General features: G+C 43.4%; 1 protein-coding gene across 4 annotated transcripts in view; it reads left to right on the top strand.

Annotated features, from left to right (window-relative positions):
* The first annotated feature begins 292 nt into the window (after positions 1-292).
* The window catches only part of FAM126B (family with sequence similarity 126 member B), a 112,337-nt gene continuing 86,200 nt past the window's right edge, over positions 293-26,429 (top strand). For 3 of the 4 annotated variants that reach the window (XM_038748837.1, XM_038748838.1, XM_038748835.1), the window contains exons 1-2: positions 293-334; positions 6,993-7,032. The gene's annotated coding sequence lies outside the window, so the exon portion shown is untranslated. Of the gene's footprint in view, positions 335-6,992; positions 7,033-26,429 lie in introns of those variants that run through there. The other variant, XM_038748836.1, reaches the window with a different exon arrangement.

Raw genomic sequence — 26,429 nt, 5'->3', positions numbered from 1 at the left:
CCCCGACGGGGCCATAACGGATCGCGATGACAGCACCTTCCCTGGCGCCGGCGGGTCCGGGCTCCGGAGGGACGGTTGAGGGGGAAACCGGGCGGGGGCGGAGCGTTTTGCGGGTGGCACAGCGGGGCGGCCAATGGGGGCGCGCGTTGCTGGGGGGACGGCCAATGGGGGGGCGCGTTGTTGGGGGGTGGAGACGGCCAATGGGGGCGCGCGGTGTTGGGGGGTGGAGCCGGCCAATGGGCGAGCGCGTTGTTGGGCTGCGGGCGGCCGGCGGGAGGAGGAGGAGGAGGCGGGCGGCTGAGGAGACGGCAGAGGAGGAGGAGGCGGAGGACAGGTAGGATGACGAGGTGGCCGTTTTAATTATTATTATTATTATTATTATTATGGCATTTGTTAAGTGCTTACTATGTGCCAAGCATTGTTCTAATAACAATAATAATAATAATAATAATGATGGCATTTGTTAAGCGCCTTTTATGTGCCGAGCACTGTTCTAATAATAATAATAATAATGGTATTTGCTAAGCGCCTGCTATGTGCCGAGCACTGTTCTAATAATAGTAATAATAATAATAATAATAATAATGGCATTTGCTAAGCGCCTAGTATGTGCCAAGCACTGTTCTAATAATAATAGTGATGGCATTTGTTAAGCGCCTACTATGTGCCCAGCACTGTTCTAATAATAATAATAATAATAATGGCATTTATTAAGCGCTTACTATGTGCACAGCACTGTTCTAAGCGCTGGGGAATTTACAAGGTGATCAGGTTGTCCCACGTGGGGCTCCCAGTCTTCATCCCCATTTTACAGATGAGGGAACTGAGGCCCAGAGAAGTCAAGTGACTGGCCCAAAGTCACACAGCTGACAAGTGGCGGAGCCGGGATTTGAACCCATGACCTCTGACTCCAAAGCCCGGGCTTTTTCCACTGAGCCACGCTAATTATTATTATTAATAATAATAATGGCATTTGTTAAGCGCTTACTAGGTGCCAAGCACTGTTCTAATAATAATAGTAGATGGCATTTGTTAAGCGCCTATTATGTGCCGAGCACTGTTCTAATAATAATAATAAGAAGAAGAATAGTGATGGCATTTGCTAAACGCTTACTATGTGCCGAGTACTGTTCTAATAATAATAATAATGGCATTTGCTAAGCACTCACTACGTGCCAAGCACTGTTCTAATAATAATAATAATAGCATTTGTTAAGCGCTTACTATGTGTCAAGCACTGTTCTAATAATAATAATAGTAATAATGATGGCATATTTGTTAAGCGCTTACTATGTGCCGAGCACTGTTCTAATAATAATAATAATAATAATAATAATAATAATAATGGCATTTGTTAAGCGCCTAGTATGTGCCAAGCACTGTTCTAATAATAATAGTGATGGCATTTGTTAAGCGCCTACTATGTGCCCAGCACTGTTCTAATAATAATAATAATAATAATAATGGCATTTGTTAAGCGCTTACTAGGTGCCAAGCACTGTTCTAATAATAATAGTAGATGGCATTTGTTAAGCGCCTTTTATGTGCCGAGCACTGTTCTAATAATAATAATAAGAAGAAGAATAGTGATGGCATTTGCTAAACGCTTACTATGTGCCGAGTACTGTTCTAATAATAATAATAATAATAATGGCATTTGCTAAGCACTCACTACGTGCCAAGCACTGTTCTAATAATAATAATAATAATAATGATAATAGCATTTGTTAAGCGCTTACTATGTGTCAAGCACTGTTCTAATAATAATAATAGTAATAATGATGGCATATTTGTTAAGTGCTTACTATGTGCCGAGCACTGTTCTAATAATAATAATAATAATAATAATAATAGCATTTGTTAAGCGCTTACTATGTGTCAAGCACTGTTCTAATAATAATAATAGTAATAATGATGGCATATTTGTTAAGTGCTTACTATGTGCCGAGCACTGTTCTAATAATAATAATAATAATAATAATGGCATTTGTTAAGCGCCTAGTATGTGCCAAGCACTGTTCTAATAATAATAGTGATGGCATTTGTTAAGCGCCTACTATGTGCCCAGCACTGTTCTAATAATAATAATAATAATGGCATTTGTTAAGCACTTACTAGGTGCCAAGCACTGTTCTAATAATAATAGTAGATGGCATTTGTTAAGCGCCTTTTATGTGCCGAGCACTGTTCTAATAATAATCAGAAGAAGATGAATAGTGATGGCATTTGCTAAACGCTTACTATGTGCCAAGCACTGTTCTAATAATAATAATAGTAATGATGGCATTTGCTAAGCGCTTACTATGTGCCAAGCACTGTTCTAATAATAATGATGATGGCATTTGTTAAGCGCCTTTTATGTGCCGAGCACTGTTCTAATGATAATAATAATAATAATAATAATAATGACATTTGTTAAGCGCTTACTATGTGCCGGGCACTGTTCTAATAATAATAGTGATGACATTTGTTAAGCGCCTACTATGTGCCGAGCACTGTTCTAATAATAATAATAATAATGACATTTGTTAAGCGCTCACTATGTGCCAAGCACTGTTCTAATAATAATAGTGATGACATTTGTTAAGCGCCTTTTATGTGCCGAGCACTGTTCTAATAATAATAATAATGGCATTTGCTAAGCGCTTACTATGTGCCAAGCACTGTTCTAATAATAGTAGTGATGGCATTTGTTAAGCTCCTACTATGTGCCGAGCACTGTTCTAATAATAATAATAATGACATTTGCTAAGCGCTTACTATGTGCCAAGCACTGTTCTAATGATGATGATGGTATTTGTTAAGCGCCTTTTATGTGCCGAGCACTGTTCTAATGATAATAATAATAATAATGGCATTTGTTAAGCGCTTACTATGTGCCAAGTACTGTTCTAATAATAATAGTGATGACATTTAAGCGCCTACTATGTGCCGAGCACTGTTCTAATAATAATAATAATAATAATAATAATATTGATATTTGTTAAGCGCTTACTATGTGCCAAGCACTGTTCTAATAATAATAGTGATGGCATTTGTTAAGCGCCTTTTATGTGCCGAGCACTGTTCTAATAATAATAATAAGAAGAAGAATAGTGATGGCATTTGTTAAGCGCTCACTATGTGCCAAGCACTGTTCTAATAATAATAGTGATGGCAGTTGTTAAGCACCTTTTATGTGCTGAGCACTGTTCTAATAATAATAATAATAATAATCATGGCATTTGTTAAGCGCTTACTGTGTGCCAAGCACTGTTCTAATAATAATAGTGATGGCATTTGTTAAGTGCTTACTATGTGCCAAGCACTGTTCTAATAATAATAACAATAATGATGGCATTTGTTAAGTGCTTACTATGTGCTAAGCACTGTTCTAATAATAATAATAATAATTGCATTTTTAAACGTTTACTATGTGCCAAGCACTGTTCTAATAATAATCGTAATAATTATAATAATAATGGCATTTGTTAAGCGCTTACTAGGTGCCAAGCACTGTTCTAATAATAATAGTGATGGCATTTGTTAAGCGCCTACTATGTGCCGAGCACTGGTCTAAGAATAATAATAATAATGATGGCTTTTATTAAGCGTCTACTATGTGGAGGTGATCAGGTTGTCCCACAGGGGGCTCGTAGTCTTCGTCCCCATTTTCAGAGAAGCGGCGTGGCTCAGTGGGAAGAGCCCGGGCTTTGGAGTCCGAGGTCATGGGTTCGAATCCCGGGTCTGCCAATTGTCAGCCTTGTGACTTTGGGCAAGTCACTTCACTTCTCTGGGCCTCAGTTCCCTCATCTGGAAAATGGGGATTAAGACCGCGAGCCCCACGTGAGACCACCTGATCCCCTTGTATCCCCCCCAGCGCTTAGAACAGTGCTTTGCACATAGTAAGAGCTCAGTAGATACGATTGAATGAATTTTCCAGATGAGGGAACTGAGACCCAGAGAAGTTAAGTGACTTGCCCAAAGTCACACAGCTGACGGTTGGCAGGGGCAGGATTCGAACCCAGCGCTTGCAACAGGGCTTGGCACATAATAATTATAATAATAATAGTGACGGCGTTCGTTAATCCTTTATTATGTGCCAAGCACTGTTCTAATAATAATAATAATAATAATGCTCCGCGTACCTGGGTCCGGGCCGGACTGACCTCCCGCACCCCTTCCTCCCTTCAGAGCCACAGTGCCCAGCGCTTAGAACAGTGCTTTGCACATAGTAAGCACTTAATAAATGCCATCATCATTATTATTATTAAAGCCCTCCTGAGAGCTCACCTCCTCCAAGAAGCCTTCCCCTTTTTCCTCTCTTCCTCCCCATCCCCTCCGCCCTACCTCCTTCCCCTCCCCACAGCACCTGTCTATATGTTTGTACAGATTTATTACTCTATTTATTTTACTCGTACAGATTTTGTTAATGCTGTGTCTATAGCTATTATTCTGTTTCTCTATTTTGGATCGCCTCTCCCCCCTTTCCCCTCCCCACAGCACTTCTGGCTTTTTATACACATTTATTACTCTGTTTGATTTGTACATATCTATTATTCTGTTTATTTTATGAACGCTGGGTCTATAGCTATCATTCTGTTTTCTCTATTTTGGATCGCCCTTCCCCTCCCCACAGCACTGGTGTCTGGATTTGCACACATTTATTACTCTGTTTGATTTGTACATATTCATTATTCTGTTTATGAGTGCTGTGACTATAGGTATCATTCTATTTCTCTATTTTGGATCCCCCCTTTCCCCTCCCCACAGCACTGGTGTCTATTTGTACACATTTATTACTCTGATTTGTACATATTTATTATTCTGTTTATTTTATGGATGCTGTGACTATAGGTATCATTCTATTTCTCTATTTTGGATCGGCCCTCCCCTCTGCCCTCCCCCCTTTCCCCTCCCCACAGCACTTGTGTCTATTTGCACACATTTATTACTGTGTTTGTACATATTTATTATTCTGTTTATTTTATGAATGCTGTGACTATAGGTATCATCCTACTTCTCTATTTTGGATTGCCCCTCTCCCCTTTCCCCTCTCCACAGCACTTCTGGCTATTTGTACACATGTATTACTCTGTTTGATTTGTACATATTTATTATTCTGTTTATTTTATGAATGCTGTGTCTATAGCTATCATTCTATTTCTCTATTTTGGATGGCCCCTCCCCTTTGCCCTCCCCCCTTTCCCCTCCCCACAGCACTTCTGGCTATTTGTACACATTTATTACTCTGATTTGTACATATTATTCTGTTTATTTTATGAATGCTGTGTCTATAGCTGTCATTCTATTTTCTCTATTTTGGATCGCCCTTCCCCTCACCACAGGACTGGTGTCTATATTTGTACACATTTATTACTCTGATTTGTACATATTTATTATTCTGTTTATTTTATGAACACTGTGACTATAGGTATCATTCTATTTCTCTATTTTGGATCGCCCCTCCCCTCTGCCCTCCCCCCTTTCCCCTCCCCACAGCACTTCTGGCCATTTGTACACATTTATTACTCTGTTTGATTTGTACATATTTATTATTCTGTTTATTTTATGAATGCTGTGTCTATAGCTGTCATTCTGTTTCCCTATTTTGGATCGCCCCTCCCCTCTGTCCTCCCCCCTTCCCCTCCCCACAGCACTTCTGGCTATTTGTACACATTTATTACTCTGTTTGATTTGCACATATTTATTATTCTGTTAATTTTATGAATTCTGTGTCTACAGCTATCATTCTGTTTCTCTATTTTGGATCACCCTTCCCCTCCCCACAGCACTGGTGCCTATGTCTGTACACATTTTTTGCTTTATTCATTTTATTTGTGCACATTTACCACTCTATTTTATTAATGATGTGGCTATAGCTGTCATTCTATTTCTCTATTTTGGATCGCGCCCCCCCACCCCCCTTCCCTCTGCCCTCCCTATTTCCCCTCCCCACAGCACTTGTGTATATATGTACACATTTATTACTCTGATTAGTACATATTTATTATTCTGTTTATTTTATGAATGCTGTGTCTATAGCTGTCATTCTGTTTCTCTATTTTGGATCGCCTTTCCCTTCCCCATAGCACTGGTTTCTATATTTGTACACATTTACCACTCTATTTTATTAATGATGTGTCTATAGCTATCATTCTATTTCTCTATTTTGGATTGCCTCCCTACCCAACAATGGGCTCACAGTCTAGAAGCCTCTCAAAGGCGGGCCAGAGGTTAAGAGATTTGAGGTGATTTTTAATTGGGCCCGTTCAGCTGAAGTTCTGAGAGTGGTGGTTGTTAGGTAATAATAATAATAATGATGGCATTTATTAAGCGCTTACCATGTGCAAAGCAATCAATCAATCAATCAATCGTATTTATTGAGCGCTTACTGTGTGCAGAGCACTGGACTAAGCGCTTGGGAAGTCCAAGTTGGCAACATATAGAGACGGCCCCTACCCAACAGTGGGCTCACAGTCTAGAAGGGGGTGACAGAGAACAAAACCAAACATATTAACAAAATAAAATAGAATAGATATGGACAAGTAGAATAAATGAATAAATAAATAGAGTAATGAATATGTACAAACATATATACAGGCACTGTTCTAAGCCCTGGGGAGATTACAAGGTGATGAGGTTGTCCCACGGGGGGCTCACAGTCTTCATCCCCATTTTACAGATGAGGGAACTGAGACACAGAGAAGTTAAGTGACTTGCCCAGAGTCACACAGCTGACAGTTGGCGGAGCCGGGATTTGAACCCATGAACTCGGACTCCAAACCCTGTACTCTTTCCACTGAGCCACACTGCTTCTCCAAAGATATAAAGACTGTGAGCCCACTGTTGGGTAGGGACTGTCTCTATATGTTGCCAATTTGTACTTCCCAAGCGCTTAGTACAGTGCTCTGCACACAGTAAGCGCTCAATAAATACGATTGATGATGATGAAGATATAGATATAAAGGCTTATCGTCAAACTGAAAGTTACATGTTTTTGTTCCCCTCAGGAAAGTGGAGACACGAAGCTTCGGGAATCCGCAGTAGGAGGTAGGTAAAAGTTGCTCTCTTAAGCAAGGTGGAAAAAAAAAAATACGCCAAAAAACCAAACTAACCCATGCATTTACCGAGATTTTGTACTTTGGGACTTGTGGAGGGGAGGGAGAATCTTAAGTGGAAAAAAAAACCAAAACAAAAACCCGAAGCATCCCGTCGTAGTTGGACATATACAGAGATGCTAGATTTTTAGCAACCACAGTCAAAAGCAGTTCGGGGTATTCCTGGCAGTAAATCATGCAGTACGTGACGGACCGATGGATAATGGATCGATATTGCTGTAAACTTCCTGGTTTTGAGTTTCTTTTAAGTTCTCTGTGGAAACTTTATGCAGACAATAGTTAGGTAATTAGTATCTTCCCGTGCTCAAATATTTGCAAATCCTGACATCTGAAATGAATAATGGATGCTGACAAATGCAGCGCCTGCGATTTTTTTTTTTAATGGATTGATCGATAGAATTCAGCTCCCGTGAATTTTTTTTTTTCTTTTTAATGGCCCAACACCAACTTCTGAATGGCTAAAAACCGGGCCTTACAGCCCCCAGGAGGACCATCGTTTTGAAGAGCCTTACTTGAAATGCTAAAATTTATGGTGTTTGAAGGCCTGATTTCATTTTAGGTGGTCAAATAAGGACACGCAAAGTTTGAGAAGCAGCGGGACCTAGTGGGAAGAGCCCAGACTTCATTCATTCACTCATTCAGTCGTATTTATTGAGCGCTTACTGTGTGCAGAGCACTGTACTAAGCGCTTGGGAAGTACAAGTTGGCAACATATAGAGACGGTCCCTACCCAACAGTGGGCTCGCAGTCTAGAAGGGGGAGACAGAGAACGAAACTTATTAACAAAATAAAATAAATAGAATAGGTCCCTACCCAACAGTGGGCTCACAGTCTAGAAGGGGGAGACAGAGAACAAAACTTATTAACAAAATAAAATAAATAGAATAAATATGTACAAATGAAATAAATAAATAGAGTAATAAATCCGTACAAACATATATACAAATATACAGGTGCTGTGGGGAGGGGAAGGAGGTAAGGTGGAGGGGGAGAGGGGGGAGAGGTTATCAGAAGACCTGGGTTCCAATCCTGCCTCTGCCGCTTGCTGGCTGTGTGACCTTGGGCAAGTGATTTGGCTTCTTTGTGCCTCAGTTTATCCATCTGTGAAACGGGGGCTAAATATCTGTCCTCCCTTTCCCTTTAGATCGCAAACCCTTTGTAGAACAGGAGGCTGTCCGATCTCATTATATTCTATCTACCCCAGTGCTTAGCACCTAGTAAACGCTTCATAAATGCTGAATATTATAAGAGAATGTCATTCTGCTTTGCCGCTTTTGATTTTTGTTTTTCCAATAAGGCCCGTGACCCGAGTTTGAATTGCCTTCTTTCTCCGAACGCGAGAGCACTTGATGGCGGGTGGGACGACTCGAGCAGCTTGCAGAGAGTGGGAATTTAAAAGGGATCAGGAAGTCGCTTAGTACAGTGCTCTGCACACAGTAAGCGCTCAATAAATACGGTTGAATGAATGAATGAAGTCAGAGGTCGCGTTTGAGCCAGTTATAATATTAAGAGATCGAATCTTGAAGAAACGCCACACCCGTCTAATTTTGCAGTAATTAAAAAACAAGCCCCATTAGAGAAGCAGCGTGGCTCAGTGGAAATTATTTATTTATTTTACTTGTACATATCTATTCTATTTATTTTATTTTGTTAGTATGTTTGGTTTTGTTTTCTGTCTCCCCCTTTTAGACTGTGAGCCCACTGTTGGGTAGGGACTGTCTCTATATGTTGCCAACTTGTACTTCCCAAGCGCTTAGTACAGTGCTCTGCACACAGTAAGCGCTCAATAAATACGATTGATGATGATGGTGAAAGAGCCCGGGCTTGGGAGTCAGAGGTCATGGGTTCCAATCCCGGCTCCGCCACTTATCGGCTGGGTGACTTTGGGCAAGTCACGTCACTTCTCTGGGCCTCGGTGACCTCATCTGGAAAATGGGGGTGAAGATTGTGAGCCCCACGTGGGACAACCTGATCACCTTGTATCCCCCCAGCGTTTAGAGCAGTGCTTGGCACGTAGTAAGCGCTTAACAAAGACCATTATTATTATTATATGAAGCAGCGTGCCTCAGTGAAAAGAGCCCGGGCTTTGGAGTCAGAGGTCATGGGTTCAAATCCTGGCTCCACCACTTGTCAGCTGTGTGACTTTGGGCAAGTCACTTCACTTCTCTGGGCCCCAGTTCCCTCGTCTGTAAAATGGGGATTAAGACTGCGAGCTCTATGTGAGTCAACCTCATCACCTGGTAACGTTCCCAGTTCTTAGAACAGTGCTTGGCACATAGTAAGCCCTTAATAAATGCTATCATTATTATTATTTCTCCTCTCTGCTTTCGGCCGCCTCCCTCATTCCTTCAGTCGTATTTATTGAGCGCTTACTGTGTGCGGAGCACTGTACTAAGCGCTTGGGAAGTCCAAGTTGGCAACATATGGAGACGGTCCCCACCCAACAGCGGGCTCCCAGTCTAGAAGAATCCCTCAGAGTGTCACACCACCCAAGTCCATAGAAACGCCTCGGCCCTGCCTTTGAGAGTAGCCTCGGCGTCAGTTCACGGGGATCGAGTAATAATCACAATATGCCGAGATTCCCGAGTGCCATCTATCCTTGCCCGGACAGATGGTATTTGCTTTCGTTACATAACTTGCCTCTGCCCGACGATTTTGGAGACCCGCACGCTTTGGGAAACGGCCAGCAGGCATCACCGCGACCAAAGCCTGAACATTGTGGGAAGCGTTTTTTCCCCTCGTCCCCACCCTCACTCCCTCTTTTCTCATTCCCCGTTCATTTGCTTAAAGAATAAGCTATCGGAGAGAGCGACAGAAGTCTAGTTTGCGCACTAGAACCGTCTCGGCGGCCTGAGTGAGAAAGACAGTGACTCTTCCCCTCCTTCAAAGCCTTACTGAAGGCACAGCTCCAAGATACTAAACTTTCTTTTCCTTTTCTACCACTTCCTTCTGTGTCACCCCGACTTTCTCCTTTTAATCAATCAATCGTATTTATTGAGCGCTTACTGTGTGCAGAGCACTGGACTAAGCGCTTGGGAAGTCCAAGTTGGCAACATAGAGAGACAGTCCCTACCCAACAGTGGGCTCACGGTCTAAAAGACTTAGACTTACTTATCTCCCCTCTCAGCCCCTCAGCTATGATGCCCATATCTGTAATTTTTTTTATTTAGATGAATTCCACGCTTAGAACAGTGCTTGGCACATAGTAATAACTAGACTGTGAGTCCGCTGTTGTTTAGGGACCGTCTCTATACGTTGCCAACTTGGACTTCCCAAGCGCTTAGTACAGTGCTCTGCACACAGTAGGCGCTCAATAAATACGATTGATTGATTAATATAGAGACAGTCCCTACCCAACAGTGGGCTCACGGTCTAAAAGACTTAGACTTACTTATCTCCCCTCTCAGCCCCTCAGCCATTATGTCCATATCTGTAATTTTTTTTATTTAGATGAATTCCACACTTAGAACAGTGCTTGGCACATAGTAGTAACTAGACTGTGAGCCGCTGTTGGGTAGGGACCGTCTCTATATGTTGCCAACTTGGACTTCCCAAACGCTTAGTAAAATGCTCTGCACACAATAAGCGCTCAATAAATACGAGTGATTGATAGTAAGCAAGTAATAATAATACTGCATTTGTTAGGCGCTTACTATGTGCCAAGCCACTGTTCTAAGTGCTGGGTTGAATTCAAGGTGATCAGATTGTCCCGCGTGGGGCTCACATTCTTAATCCCCATTTTACAGATGAGGGAACTGAGGCTCAGAGAAGTTAAGTGACTTGCCCAAAGTCACACAGATGACAAGCGCCATTATTATTATTATTAATGTCTGTCTCCCCCCACCCCCAAGACTGTAAACTCACTGTGGGCAGGGAATGTGTCCATTTATTGTTACAGCATTTTTTCCCAAGCGCTTACTACAGTGCTCTGAAAACAGTAAGCGCTCAATAAATCCGATTGATTGAGTTGGGAATTTTGTAGCATATTTCTGCAATGGCGAACTTGACAGGAAATTTGAAACGATCCAGGAAAGTATACCCTGTGAAACAACCCTCTAAAGTATCTTAGTGCCGTAACGGTTTGCCTCTTATTTAATCCCAAACTTTGGTGTGTGAATTCTGGTTCTTAACTAAATTATTACAAATATTTATCTTGGGTTTTACGGTTCACCGTTTGATCCTTTTTAATAAAGGGATAGGTTAATTTTCTTTTTAAGATAGAAGATTAGCAGAAGGCTTCTAAGGAAACTGTTGAGAGGAAGAGTTTCAAATACCCTGATTTTAATTGTTTTCGGATCCCCAGATCTTGTACTCCCGTGGCCAGAAATCCCCTTTTCCTCCATTCAGACAGCTACTGCCCTGTATCCTTTGCTTCAAGTCAGTAGCCTGCGCATTGAGAAGCAGCGTGGCCCAGTGGAAAGAGCCCGGGCTTTGGAGTCAGAGGTCATGGGTTCAAATCCCACTCCGCCAATTGTCAGCTGTGTGACTTTGGACAAGTTACTTCACTTCTCTGTGCCTGTTACCTCATCTGTAAAATGGAAATTAAGACTGTGAGCCCCCTGTAGGGCAACCTGATCACCTTGTTACCTCCCCAGCGCTTAGAACAGTGCTTTGCACATAGTAAGCGTTTAACAAATGCCATCATTATTATTATTATTTGTCATCTCTGAATTCAGTTAGTGATTCAGTGATTCTAGATTCAGTTAGTGACTTAGTGGAACAAGCTTGTGAGTCAGAGGTCGTGGGTTCGAATCCCTGCTCTGCCACCTGTCAGTTGTGTGACTTCGGGCAAGTCGCTTAACTTCTCCGGGCCTCAGTTACCTCATATGTAAAATGGGGTTGAAGACTGTGAGCCCCACCTGGGACAACCTGCTTACCTTGTGTCTACCCCCGTGCTTGGCACATAGTAAGCGCTTCACAAATACTATTATTAAGAGAAGCAAGGTGGCTTAGTGGAAAGAGCACAGGCTAGTGAGTCAGAGGATATGGGTTCCAATCCCTCCTCCGCCACTTGTCTGCTGTGTGACCTTGGGCAAGTCTCGTAACTTCTCTGTGCCTCAGTGGCCTCGTCTGTAAAATGGGGATTAAAAGTGTGAGCCCCAAGTGGGACACCCTGCTTACGCTTTATCTACCCCAGCGCTTGGAACGGTGCTTAGCACATAGTAAGCGTTTACCCAAACACCACTGTTATTATCTGCGAACTTGATTTTGCTAATATAGTCTTGATTTGGGGCTGCCATTAACCATTCTGTGAAGGTGGCGGGTCACCCGCTGGGTTTAGCAGCCTGCTGAGAGCATTTCCCGTTAAAACAGTATCTTCTCTGCTGGCGACTAATAACACAGCTTACCCCCGTTCCAGATTCGGCTACTTGGTTCATCCGACCCACCCTGGGGATGGTAAGGTCAGAGTCATCAAGCAGCGTGGCTCAGTGGAAAGAGCGCGGACTTGGGAGCCAGAGGTCATGGGTTCTAATTCCGGCTCCGCCACTTGTCAGCTGTGTGACTTTGGGCGAGTCACTTCACTTCTCTGGGCCTCAGTTACAATGGGGATTAAAACTGTGAGCCCCACGTGGGACAACCTGATCACCTTGTATCCCCCCCCCAGCGCTTAAAACAGTGCTTTGCACATAGTAAGCGCTTAATAAATGCCATTATTATTATCACGGAGCTCCAGGAGGACTCCTGGCTTCTAGAGGTCCAGGAAATTTTTCAACTCCCGTACTCTAAATTTTGTATTCCTATTAACGTTTGTCTCCCCGTTTCGACTCTAAGGTCACCATGGGCAGGGAATGTGTCTGTTATCTCTGTTGCATTGTACTCCCCCAGGAGCTTAGTACAGTGCTCTGCTCACAGTAAGTGCTTGATAAATACCATTGATTGGTCAATTTCAGGTGGAAAAAACTGCCCCTCAATAATAATAGTCATCATCATCATCATCAATCGTATTTATTGAGCGCTTACTGTGTGCAGAGCACTGTACTAAGCGCTTGGGAAGTCCAAGTTGGCAACATATAGAGACAGTCCCTACCCAACAGTGGGCTCACAGTCTAAAAGGGGGAGACAGAGAACAAAACCAAGCATACTAACAAAATAAAATAAATAGAATAGATATGTACAAGTAAGATAAATAGAGTAATAAGTATGTACAAACATAATAATAATAATAATAATGGCATTTATTAAGCGCTTTCTGTGTGCAAAGCACTGTTCTAACTGCTGGGGAGGTTACAAGGTGATCAGGTTGTCCCATGGGGGGCTCACAGTCTTAATCCCCATTTTGCAGATGAGGTCACTGAGGCCCAGAGAAGTTCAGTGACTTGCCCAAAGTCTCACAGCTGACAATTGGCGGAGCCGGGATTTGAACCCCTGACCTCTGACTCCAGAGCCCGGGCTCTTTCCACTGAGCCACGCTGCTTCTCAAATTTTCGTCCGTCGGTCAACCGTATTTATGGAGGCATTTACAGTGTTCAGAGCACTGTACTAAGCGCTTGGGAGAGGGTAATAGAACAATAGAACAGACGCATATTCTGCTTGCAGTTTAGAGAAGGGAGACAGATATTAATATAAATAAATGACAGATAGGGACATAAGTGCTATGGGGCTGAGAGGGGGGATTCATTCATTCATTCAGTCGTATTTATTGAGCGCTTACTGTGTGCAGAGCATTGTACTAAGCGCTTGGGAAGTACAAGTTGGCAACATATAGAGACGGTCCCTAACCAACAGCAGGCTCACATTTAGGGGATGAATAAAGGGAACAAGTCAGGGTGATGCAGAAAGGAGTGGGAGAAGGGGAAAGGAGGGCGCAGTCAGGGAAGGCCTCTGGGAGGAGATGGGCCTTCAATAATAGGGCTTTGAAGGGGGGCAGGGAAGAATTGTCGGTTGGATCCGAGGAGGGAGGGCATTCCAGGCCGGATGCGGGATGTGGGCCAGATGGGCAAGATGAAGGTTCAGTTTGAAGGTTAGCACTAGAGGAGCGAAGAAGTGTGGCTTCTAATTGCATTCATCTGAAGTGGCTCTTGCCAACTGGTTTATTTTATGATAACCTAACTTCTTTAAGGGTGTGGGCCTTTGCTACTTTGTTTTTCCTCATCCTCAATAAACGTCTCAGTGTTAATTCAGCAGTTTTCTGCTTCTAGGATTATACTGATAGGAGCGGTAGTACTATTCAGTAAACCCTTACTGTGTGTGGAGAGCAATGTATTAAGCGCTGATGTGAATTAGGGACACTTTTCTAGGTCAAAGACCATAGTTTCTGGCTTTCAGTAGGATCTGGCACATAGTAAGCGCTTAATAAATGCCATTATTATTATTATTATTATTATCTGCTTTAATTCTGTTGTATTATGGTCTTTGTTAAGTGATTACTATGTGTCAAACACTGTTCTAAGAGCTGGAGAAGATACAAGTTTTTTTAGGCTGTTCACAGTCCCTGCCCCACAAGAGGCACACACTGTGTGTAAGGGCGGGTAGGATTGAATCCCCATTTGACAGTTGGGGAAACTGAGACACAGAGAAGTTAAGCGACTTGACCAAGGTCGCAGGGCCAGGATTAGAACCCAGGTCCTCTGACTCCGAGGCCCGTGGTCTCTCCACTAGGCCACGCTGCTTCTGTTGATGTTGAAGTGGTCGGGAAAAGTTTTACACTATATCCCGTGCCTCAGAACCCTCCCAATAATAAAACTGGAAAATTTGAACCCATAATAATAATAATGGCATTTATTAAGCGCTTCCTATGTGCAAAGCACTGTTCTGAACGCTGGGGAAGTTACAAGGTGATCAAGTTGTCCCACGGGGGGCTCCCAGTCTTAATCCCCATTTTACAGATGAGGTAACGGAGGCCCAGAGAAGTTAAGTGACTTGCCCGAAGTCACACAGCTGACCAGTGGTGTTTTTTGATCAGTGACCTCAACCTATTGGCTTCGATTATTGGAATATTTATCTGTACAGAGTATTTGGACACGGTGGTTATGGTGGTATGCTACTATTTTACTATAGAGACTACTTATTTCTATTAGCGTCTGTCTCCCTCTCTAGACTGGAAGCTTGTAATGGGCAGGGAACAGGTCTCCTTATTGGGATATATTGTCCTCTTCCCAGGGCTTAGTACAGTGTTCTGCATATAGCAAGCGCTCAATACCCTTGATTGATTGATTGGTTGATTGATTGGAGACAAGTATCGCAGAATAAGCCTAGACAAACGCACAGGAGCCACTGAACCAAAGCTATTTAAATAGCTAATAGAAGTTTCACGATTTACATATTCCTTGATTTGGCATAACACAATACAAGCTGTCTGGGGGTACTCAAAAAATGTGATAATTGTGGTATTCATTAAGCGCTTATTATGTACCAAGCACAGTTCTAAGTGCTGGGGTTACTCTGAGTCAGTCAGTCATATTTGTTGAGCGATTTCTGAGTACAGAGCACCGTATTAAGCACTTTGGAGAGTACAGTATAACAGACGCCTTCCCTGCCCACAGCGAGCTTACAGTCTAAAGGGCAAGACAGACATTAATGTAAATAAATCAATGGCAAATATGGATGTAAGTGGTGTGGGGCTGGGAGGGGAAATGAAAGAAGAGAGCGAGTTGGGATGATGCAGAAAGGAGCGGGAGAAGAGGGCTTAAGTCAGGGAAGGCCTCTTGGAGGAGACAGTTTGAAGGTGGGGGAGAGTAATTGTAGAATATAATAATAATTATGGTACTTGTTAAGCACTTTGTGCCAAGCACTGTTCTAAGCGCCGGGGTACATAGAAGTTAATCAGGTTGGACACAGTCCCTTGTTCCACGTGTGCCTCACAGTCTTCATCCCCATTTTACAGATTAGGGAGCTGAGGCCTTGAGAGGAGGAGGGAGGGCGACCCGGGCCGGAGGAAGGAAGTGGGCGAGGGATGGTTGGCAAGATAGATGAGATTGAGGTACAGTGAGAAGATTGGCATTAGAGACAAGGCTATGGGATAATTATATGAGGCAATCAACTAACCTGAAAAATTAGTGGTCAGCAGAGCACAGACTCTCCCTACCTTCATCATCATAATAATAATGATGATGGCATTTGTTAAGCGCTTACTATGTTCAAAGCACTGTTCTAAGCGCTGGGGAGGATACAGTGTGATCAAGTTGTCCCATGTGGGGCTCACAGTCTTAATCCCCATTTTACAGATGAGGTAACTGAGGCTCAGAGAAGTTGAGACTTGCCCAAGGTCACACGGCAAACATGTGGCGGGGCTGGGATTCGAACCCATGACCTCTGACTCCAAAGCCCGTGCTCTTTCCGCTGAACCACGCTGCTTCCCAATAATTCTATTTATTTTATTTTGTTAATATGTTTTGTTTTGATCTCTGTCTCCCCCATCATCATTATTATTATTATTCATTAAGCACTTACTATGTACCAAGCACAGTTCTAAGTACTGGGGTTACTCTGAGTCAGTCAGTCATATTTGTTGAGCGATTTCTCTGTGCAGAGCACCGTATTAAGCACTTCGGAGAGTACAGTATAACAGACGCATTCCCTGCCCACAACGAGCCTACAGTCTAAAGGGCAAGACGGACATTAATGTAAATAAATCAATGGCAAATATGGACGTAAGTGGTGTGGGGCTGGGCGGGGAAATGAAAGAAGAGAGCGAGTTGGGATGACGCAGAAAGGAGCGGGAGGGTTGGGTAGGGACCGTCTCTATATGTTGCCAACTTGTACTTCCCAAGCGCTTAGTACAGTGCTCTGCACACAGTAAGTGCTCAATAAATACGATTGATTGATTGATAGCATTATTAGGATCATGTGTCCTTCAAGAGGCCTTCCCTAAGTAAACCCGCTTTTTCCCTGGCTTCCTCTTCCTTCTGCACAGCTTATGCGCTGGGATCCGTAACCTTTGGGCATTTGAGATTTGCCCCACTCTCAACCCCACAGCAGTTAATCATAAATATCTTTAAATGGTGGATTATAAACTACTTTTATTAGTGTCTGTCTTCCTCTCTAGATCGGAAGCTTGTAATGGGCAGGGAACCTTTCTCCTAATTGTGATATATTGTCCTCTCCCCAGGGCTTAGTACAGTGTTCTGCATATAATAAGCACTCAGTACCCTTGATTGATTGATTGATGGATTGGACACTTGCCCAAAGTCACACGGCTGCAAGTGGTGGAGTCAGGATTAGAACCCATGACCTCTGACTCCCAAGTCCCGGCTCTTTCCTCTAAGCCACACTGCTTCTCTTACTGCCCTAACTGCCCTTAAAGTGCCAAGGACAAAACAAGAATGAGAAGCAGATTGATCCCCAGGTTGTGACAGCTTTCTTTATTACAAGTGTCATTATCTTTCGGGCGGCGTGGCTCAGTGGAAAGAGCCCGGGCTTTGGAGTCAGCGGTCATGGGTTCAAATCCCGGCTCCACCACTTGTCAGCTGGGTGACTTGGGGCAAGTCACTTCACTTCTCTGGGCCTCAGTTCGCTCGTCTGTAAAATGGGGATTAAGACCGTGAGCCCCCCGTGGGACCTGATCACCCTGTAACCTCCCCAGAGCTTAGAACAGTGCTTTGCACGTAGTAAGTGCTTAATAGTACAGTGCTCTGCACACAGTAAGCGCTCAATAAATGCGATTGAATGAATGTATAAATGACATCATTATTATTATTATCCTGAGGGCAGATTCCTAGGGCTGTAATTAGCCTTGATGTGTCCTTTAGCCAGCTGGCTTGGGTGTCTAACCTGCTGTGCTCAAGGACAACCTTTCAGTTTTCCGTTTGAGAAACAGGAATTGACCAGAGTGTCCAAAAATGTGCCTTACTTATGAGGAAGAAAAGGAGTTGAACTCCCTCTTTTGTGTCTTCATTTAGTATTCATCATGTCTTATTCACTAGCTCTCACTGAAATCGTTCTCATTAGATGCACCATTGAACGAAGTCTTGTGTCTGAAGTTAATGACAGATGGCATCTGCCTTTTTTTTTTCCAATTCCATTCAAAATCTTTGGATTTTTTCAAATGACATATCCCACGAGAACTTTCTTGACATTGATCGATCAATTGGTATATATGTATATATGTTTGTACGTATTTATTACTCTATTTATTTTATTCTGTTAATGTTTTGTTTTGTTCTCTGTCTCCCCTTTTAGACTGTGAGCCCAGTGTTGGGTAGGGACCGTCTCTATATGTTGCCGACTTGTACTTCCCAAGCGCTTAGTACAGTGCTCTGCACACAGTAAGCGCTCAATAAATATGATTGAATGAATGAATGAAAATCGGTAGTGTTTATTGAACACTTCTTGCGTGCAGAGTCCTGTCCTAAGCTCTTGAGAGAGTACAGAGAAGCAGCGTGGCTCAGTGGACAAGAGCACGGGCTTTGGAGTCAGAGGTCATGGATTCAAATCCCGGCTCCACCAATTGTCAGCTGTATGACTTTGGGCAAGTCGCTTTACTTCTCTGGGCCTCAATCAATCAATCGTATTTATTGAGCGCTTACTGTGTGCAGAGCACTGTACTAAGTGCTTGGGAAGTACAAGTTGGCAACATATAGAGACAGTCCCTACCCAACAGTGGGCTCACAGTCTAAAAGGGGGAGACAGACAACCAAACCAAACATACTAACAAAATAAAATAAATAGAATAGGTATGTACAAGTAAAATAAGTAAAATCAGTTCCCTCATCTGTAAAATGGGGATGAAGACTGTGAGCCCCCCAACCTGATCACCTTGTAACCTCCCCAGCGCTTAGAACAGTGCTTTGCACATAGTAAGTGCTTAACAAATGCTATCATTATTATTATTATTATTATTACTACAGTCTGAAGTGGAGGTAGATATTAAAATAGGTACATAAGTGATATGAGGCTGAGGATGACATGAATATCATGTCTAAAAGGGAACAGATCCATGAGCAAGGGCGAAGCAGGAGGTCAGGAGCTTCGTTGAGAAAGGCCTCTTGGAGGAGGTGGGATTTTTAATAAGTCTTTGAGCGCGGGGCGAGTGGTGAGCTTTCACAGACGAAGGGAGAGGGAAGGTTCATTCGTTCAATCGTATTGAGCGCTTACTGTGTGCAGAGCACTGTACTAGGCACTTGGGAAGTCCAAGTTGGCAACATATAGAGACGGTCCCTACCCAACAGCGGGCTCACAGTCTAGAAGGGGGAGACAGACAACAAGGCAAAACATATTAACAGAATAAAATAAATAGAATAGTAACTATGTACAAGTAAAATAGAGTAATAAATCTGTACAAACATATATACAGGTGCTGTGAGGAGGGGAAGGAGGTAAGGCAGGGGGGGATGAGGAGGGGGAGAGGAAGGAGGGGGCTCGGTCTGGGAAGGCCTCTTGGAGGAGGTGAGCTCTCAGTAGGGCTTTGAAGGGAGGAAGAGATGAGGAGTTGGTAATGCGATAGACGCGATCGAGGTACAGCGCATAAGGGGGCTGTTGAGAAAGGGCATGTGTGGGCTTCATTTTAGTTGGAAATCAGCGAGGTAAGGTAGGAGGGGGTGAGCTGATTGAGTGCCTTAAAGCCAGGGGTGAGGAGTCTTTAGCCCCCATTTTATAGGTGAGGGAACTGAGGCACAGAGAAGTGAAGTGACTTGTCCAAAGTCACAAGCAGACAGGAGGAGGAGCCTGGATTAGAACCCAGATCTTTCTGGCTCCTGGGCCAGATCTTTCCACTAAGCCATGCTGCTTCCGTATTATGACTGGCCCGTAGTCACAAAGCAGGCAAGTGGCAAGTCAGAATTAAAACTCAGGTCCTTTGGCTCCCAGGCCCATGATCCCTAGGCTCCCTAGGCCATGCCACTTCCCAAAGGGCGTGTGTGGACTTGGTTTCAGTTGTCAATTCATTCATTCATTCAGTCAGTCGTATTTATTGAGCGCTTACTGTGTGCAGAGCACTGTACTAAGCGGTTAGGAAGTCCAAGTTGGCAACATATAGAGACGGTCCCAAATCAGCAAGATAAGGTCGGAGGGGGTGAGCTGATTGAGTGCTTTAAAGCCAGGGGTGAGGAGTTCCCATAGTAGCATGGCTCAGTGGAAAGAGCCCGGGCTTGGGAGTCAGAGGTCATGGGTTCTAATCCCGGCTCCCCCACGTCTGCTGTATGACCTTAGGCAAGTCACTTCACTTCTCTGAGCCTCAGTGACCTCATCTTGTAAAATGGGGATGAAGACCGTGAGCCCCACATGGGACAACGTGATCACCTTGTATCCCCCGCAGTGCTTAGAACAGTGCTTTGCACATAGTAAGCGCTTAACAAATGCCATCATCATTATTATTATTATTATTCTTGAGGAGTGGGGAGACATATCTATTCTATTTATTTTATTTCATTGTATGTTTGGTTTTGTTCTCTGTCTCCCCCTTTTAGACTGTGAGCCCACTGTTGGGTAGGGACTGTCTCTATATGTTGCCAACTTGTACTTCCCAAGCGTTTAGTCCAGTGCTCTGCACACAGTAAGCGCTCAATAAATACGATTGATGATGATGAGACAAGGACTGAATCCACCAGTCACACTTTCCCCTTCAAAGCCCTACTGAAGGTTCACCCCACTTTTTTCCTCAGCTCCCCCTCCTCTCCCCATCGCCCCAACTCGCTCCCTTTGCTCTACCCCACCTCCTCGCTCCACAGCACTTGGGTATATATGTACATATCTATAATTCTATTTATTTATAATTAATGCATCTTTACTTGTTTTGATGTGCATATATCTATAATTCTATTTCTTTGTATTGATGCCTGTTTACGTGTTTTGATCTGCCTCCCCCTTTCTACACCATGAACCTGTTTTTGGGTAGGGACCGTCTCTATCTGTTGCTGAGTTGTACTTCCCAAGCGCTTAGTCCAGTGCTCTGCACACAGTAAGCGCGATAAATACATTCGAATGAATCAATGGTTTGTTTGAAAAGTGCTCCGAGCCGCAGCCTGAATTGTGGACAGGAGTTGGGGAGAGACAGGAGGCAAGGAGGTCATTCGTTCAATCGTATTTATTGAGCGCTTACTGTGTGCAGAGCACTGGTCTAAGTGCTTGGGAAAAACAAGTCAGCAACAGATAATCATAATAATAATGATAATAATGGCATTTATTGAGCACTTATTATGTGCAAAGCACTGTTCTAAGCTCTGATAGAGACGGTCCCTACCCAACAACGGGCTCACAGTCGAGAAGGGGGAGAAAGACAACAAAACAAAAAAAAATGGTTACAGGTGTCAAAGCTGTTAGGATAAATAGAATTATAGCTAGCGAGGAGGCTTGGACCAAAGTAATAACAGTTTGAATGGAGAGGCAAAGGTGACTTTTAGCAATGTTGTAAAGGTAAACCAGATGGGATTTGAATAATAATGATAATTATAGTATTTTTAAGCACTTACTACGTGCTATGCACTATTCTAAATGCTGGGGTAGATACAAGGTAATCAGGTTGTCCCACGTGGGGCTCACAATCTTAATCCCCATTTTACAGCTGAGGTCACTGAGGGACGGAGAAGTTAAGTGGCTTGCCCAGGATCATACAGCTGACGAGTGGCAGAGCCGGGATTAGAACCCATGTTCTTTGATTCCCAAACCCCGGCTCTTTTACCGCTAAGCCAGATTGAATATGTGGGTGGAATGAGAGGTGAGTCAAGGAAGTTGCCGAGGTTATGGGCTTTTGAGGCAGGGAGGATTATGGAGTTGCCTGCACCAAAGGGAAAGGTAGGAAGGATGGGGTTTGGAGCGGAAGATGAATTCTTCTTTGGACCCGTTTGGTTCGAGATATCGGCGGAACATCCAAATAGAGATGTCCCGAAGGCATCCTGAAGTTAAAATGTCACGAAGATAGAGGGTGGGAAGTGAAGAAGGAGCCCGCGAAAGAGACGGAGAGTGGGCAGCCAGAGAAAACCAGGAGAGGACAGCGTCAGTGAAGCCGAGGTGGGCTAATGTTTCCCAGAGGAGGGGGCGGTCCACAGCGGAGAGGGCGAGGAGGGTTAGGATGGAGTAGAGGCCGTTGGATTGGGCCAGAAGAAGGTCATTAGTGACCTTGAGAGGGTGGTTCCTAGGGAATAATAATAATAATAATAATGATGATGGCATTTATTAAGCGCTTACTATGTGCAAAGCACTGTTCTAAGCGCCGGAGAGGTTACAAGGTGATCAGGTTGTCCCACAGGGGGCTCACAGTCTTCATCCCCATTTTACAGATGAGGGAACTGAGGCCCAGAGGAGTGAAGTGACTTGCCCAAAGTCACACAGCTGACAAGTAGCGGAGCTGGGATTAGAACCCACGACCTCTGACTCCCAAGCCCGGGCTCTTGCCACCGAGCCACTCTGCTCAGTGAAGGAAGGGGGCAGAAGCCAGATGGGAGGGAACGTCTCTTCGTAAATAATAAGCCAATTGATGTAGACCTAATAGGACTAAGGAATTTGGCTTGAATACGTTAGTGAGCGTCGGAAGCCGATGAGATGCAGTCTTTCGGCTTAATTAACTGGAGAATCCTAACTGGAGGTTTTCTGAGCCCTGAAAGATTTCCTTTGTGAATAGCTATTTGGCAGTGAGCCTGGGCTAAAAGTAATTCTGACCAGGGAAAACTCGAACCGTTTAATCCCCGTCCTTCACTTCGTTCTCACGTGAGCCCGCGGGGCTCTCCCGAAAAAGACTCGGGAAGGATAGGCCGCCTTATTTTCTCATCAAGGAGATGGTGCGACCAGTCTTTGCTTCCCTGGAGATCTTAAAAATAATTGCAGACCATGGTAATACCCACATATTTAACAAGCTTTTCCTGAATCAGCTTTAAACTCTTGCAGTTGAAGAGGAAATAATTAAACTTTCAAAGAAATAGAACGACATTCCTATTTCCATTCATTCATTCATTCAGTCGTATTTATTGAGCGCTTACTGTGTGCAGAGCACTGAACTAAGCGCTTGGGAAATCCAAGTTGGCAACATCTAGAGACGGTCCCTACCCGACACTGGGCTCACAGTCTAGAAGGGGGAGACCGAGAACAAAACAAAACATATTCACAAAATAAAATAAATAGAATAAATATGTACAAATAAGATAAATAAATAGAGTAATAATAAGTAAATAGAGTAATATTTGTTTGATAATCCCCGGGAAAGCAGGTACTTGTAGAGGTTGAACTCACTGTGCCACTGTGACAGTTCTCAACTGTCCATAGGGTCTATAGTACTGATAGGAATAACTAAAGTAATTCAGATTTCTAGGGTGCGTTAATCCTGTTTTAGGCCTTTCAGCCTCCTCTCCTCTCAAACCTCCCCTGAGCTATTATTTATAGCTGACTTCCCCCGTTTTCCCTTGCCTCCATCGATCTGGTGGAAAAACTAAAAGAAATGAAATGACCAGGAGAGAGAGAGAGCAGAAGGAAAAGAAGTGATTGGGTGTGGACTGAAATTTCCCCTTTTTTTGATATTTCTAGGCTGTGAGCCCATTGTTGGGTAGGGACTGTCTCTATATGTTGCCAACTTGCACTTCCCAAGCGCTTAGTACAGTGCTCTGCACACAGTAAGCGCTCAATAAATACGATTGAATGAAGGAATGAATGAATGATACTTAGCCCATAAAGTAATTGAGGGGATTGCTTGCAACTGCTCATGTTCTTGTTATCCTTTATTTGGTGGGACATATCCTTTATTTGTTATCCTTTATCTTGTTATCCTTTATTTGGTGTCAGCTCTGTGATTTTGGGCAGGTCACTTCACTTCTCTGCGCCTCTGTTCCCTCATCTGTAAAATGGGGATTAAGACTGTGAGCCCCACGAGGGACAACCTGATTACCTTGTATTCCCCCCCAGCACTTAGAACAGTGCTTGGTACCTAGTAAATGCTTAACAAAAACCATCATTATTATTATTAAAAAAACAACAACTTGGGGTGCTTTTTTTTCTTTCAAGAGCTGGTTTAAATGAACCAGTTGAGGGGGAGGTTAATTCATATTCATGGTGATGAATCTGTACAATCCATAGTGTGATTATTCTGAATAATTGATGTGGTTATTTAACCTTTGATCATTAGAGAGCTCAAGAAAAATGGTCATGAATAAGTGAATGATTGACTGTTGATGGAACCGGGAATTTTATCAAATTACACTTTCTTGATGTGTGACTTTGGGCCAGTCACTTAACTTCTCTGGGCCTCAGTTCCCTCATCTGTAAAATGGGGATTAAGACTGGGAGCCCCACGTGGGACAACCTTGATTATTTTGTACCCCACCCCCACCGGCGCTTAGAACAGTGCTTGGCACATAGTAAGCGCTTAACAAATGCCAACATTATTTATTATTATTTTGCTCTGAGTTATTTGGGTTTTTTTTGTAAACTCGGTATGGGCAGGGAACATGTCTGCTAGTTTTGTTGTACTGACCTCTTCCAAGTGCTTAGTACAGTGTTCTGCGAATACTAAGCTCTCGGTAAATACTATTGATTGATTTATGGTTTTAAGCATGTACTATATGCCAGACACTTTACTAAGTGCTTGGGAAGATACAAGCTACTGAGGTTGGACACAGTCCCTGTCCCACGTGGAACTCACAGTCGTAATCCCCATTTTACAGATGAGGTGACTGAGGCCCAGAGAAGTTAAATGACTTGCCCGCGGTCACACAGCATACAAGTGGCAGAGCCGGAATTAGAACACAGATCCTTCTGCCAGTGCTCCATCCACTAGACCACGCTGCTTCTCTAATCTTTAGAAGAGTGAAGATTTTAAAATATGTTATGGAAATTGAGTTGTAAAATATGTTCCCAAAGAATGGAGACTCTTAAGGCCGGTCATTCATTCATTCGTTCATTCAATCATATTTATTGAGCACTTACTGTGTGCAGAGCACTGTTCTGAGCGGTTAGAAAGTACACTTCGGCAACATCAGCCTTAATTTATGACCGGGGAAAGTGCTAGGAGAAAAATAAACTGATGGGATGTGGGCGACTCATTTTTTCCTCTTATTTCCATTCATGTTGGGGAACATCCAAAAATAATTAGAGGAGGTAAAACCTAAGACGATTTCCACTTGTTTCCCTTTTTTTAATTCCTTGTTTTTCTTATGGCTGATCTCCGTATGTAAGCAGAGTGTTGGAAGCACATTTAAAAAAAAGAAACAAAACTCTCTGCGGAATCTCTCTGAGGAATCATGAGATTCAGGTCTCCTGGGTAACTTCCATCTAATTTTGGAAACTTAGCTGTAGTTCATTCATTCATTCAGTCATATTTATTGAGCGCTTACTGTGTGCAGAGCACTGTACTAGGCGCTTGGAAGGTTCTCAGTGCTCTTTGCAGTGCACTGTACTAGACTCTATAGAGCATTTAGAGGGAGAGAGTGGCTAATACAACCCAAAATCTAATTGTAAACCTACAGCATGGAATAGTGGATGAAGCACAGGCCCGAGAGTCAGAAGGTCAAGGCTTCTAACTTCGGCTCTACCACTTGCCTCCCGTGTGACCTTGGGTAAGTCACTTCACTTCTCTGCGCTTCAGTTTCCTCATCCGTAAAATGGGGATTGAGACCGTGAGCCCCGTGTGGGCCGGGGACTGTGTCAAAGCCGATTTGCTTGTATAATAATGAAAAAATAATGATGATGATGGCATTTATAAAGCGCTTACTATGTGCAAAGCACTGTTCTAAGCACTGGGGAGGTTATAAGGCGATCAGGTTTTCCCACAGGGGGCTCATAGTCTTAATCCCCATTTTACAGATGAGGGAACGGAGGCCCAGAGAAGTGAAGTGACTTGCCCAAAGACTGTGAACCCGTTGTTGGGTAGGGACCGTCTCTAGATGTTGCCGACTTGTACTTCCCAAGCGCTTAGTACAGTGCTCTGCACTCAGTAAGCGCTCAATAAATACGGTTGAATGAATGAATGAACACAGCTGACAATTGGTCGAGCTGGGATTCGAACCCCTGACCTCTGACCCCAAAGTCCGTGCTCTTTCCACTGAGCCACGCTGCTTCTCATGTAGCTACCCCAAGCGCTTAGAACAGTGCTCTGCACAAAATACCTGCTCAGTAAATACCATTGATTGATTGAATTGTGTCCAGTCTGTTTATAATGTATAGTGTTTATAGTGTATCTGCCCCAGTGCTTAGTCCAGTGTTTGGCATATAGAAGTGCTTAACATATATCATTATTGTTATTATTACCATCATCATCATCAATCATATTTATTGAGCGCTTACTATGTGCAGAGCACTGTACTAAGCACTTGGGAAGTACAAATTGGCAACATAATAGAGACAGTCCCTACCCAACAGTGGGCTCGCAGTCTAAAAGGGGGAGACAGAGAACAAAACAAACATACTAACAAAATAAAATAAATAGAATAGATATGTACAAGTAAAATAAATGAATAAATAAATAGAGTAATA

The sequence above is a fragment of the Tachyglossus aculeatus genome, chromosome 7, assembly GCF_015852505.1.
Source record: "Tachyglossus aculeatus isolate mTacAcu1 chromosome 7, mTacAcu1.pri, whole genome shotgun sequence".
In the NCBI taxonomy this organism is placed as follows: Eukaryota; Metazoa; Chordata; class Mammalia; order Monotremata; family Tachyglossidae; genus Tachyglossus; species Tachyglossus aculeatus.
Note: the sequence above shows the minus strand (reverse complement) of the source record. Positions and strands in the feature narration are given on the sequence as shown.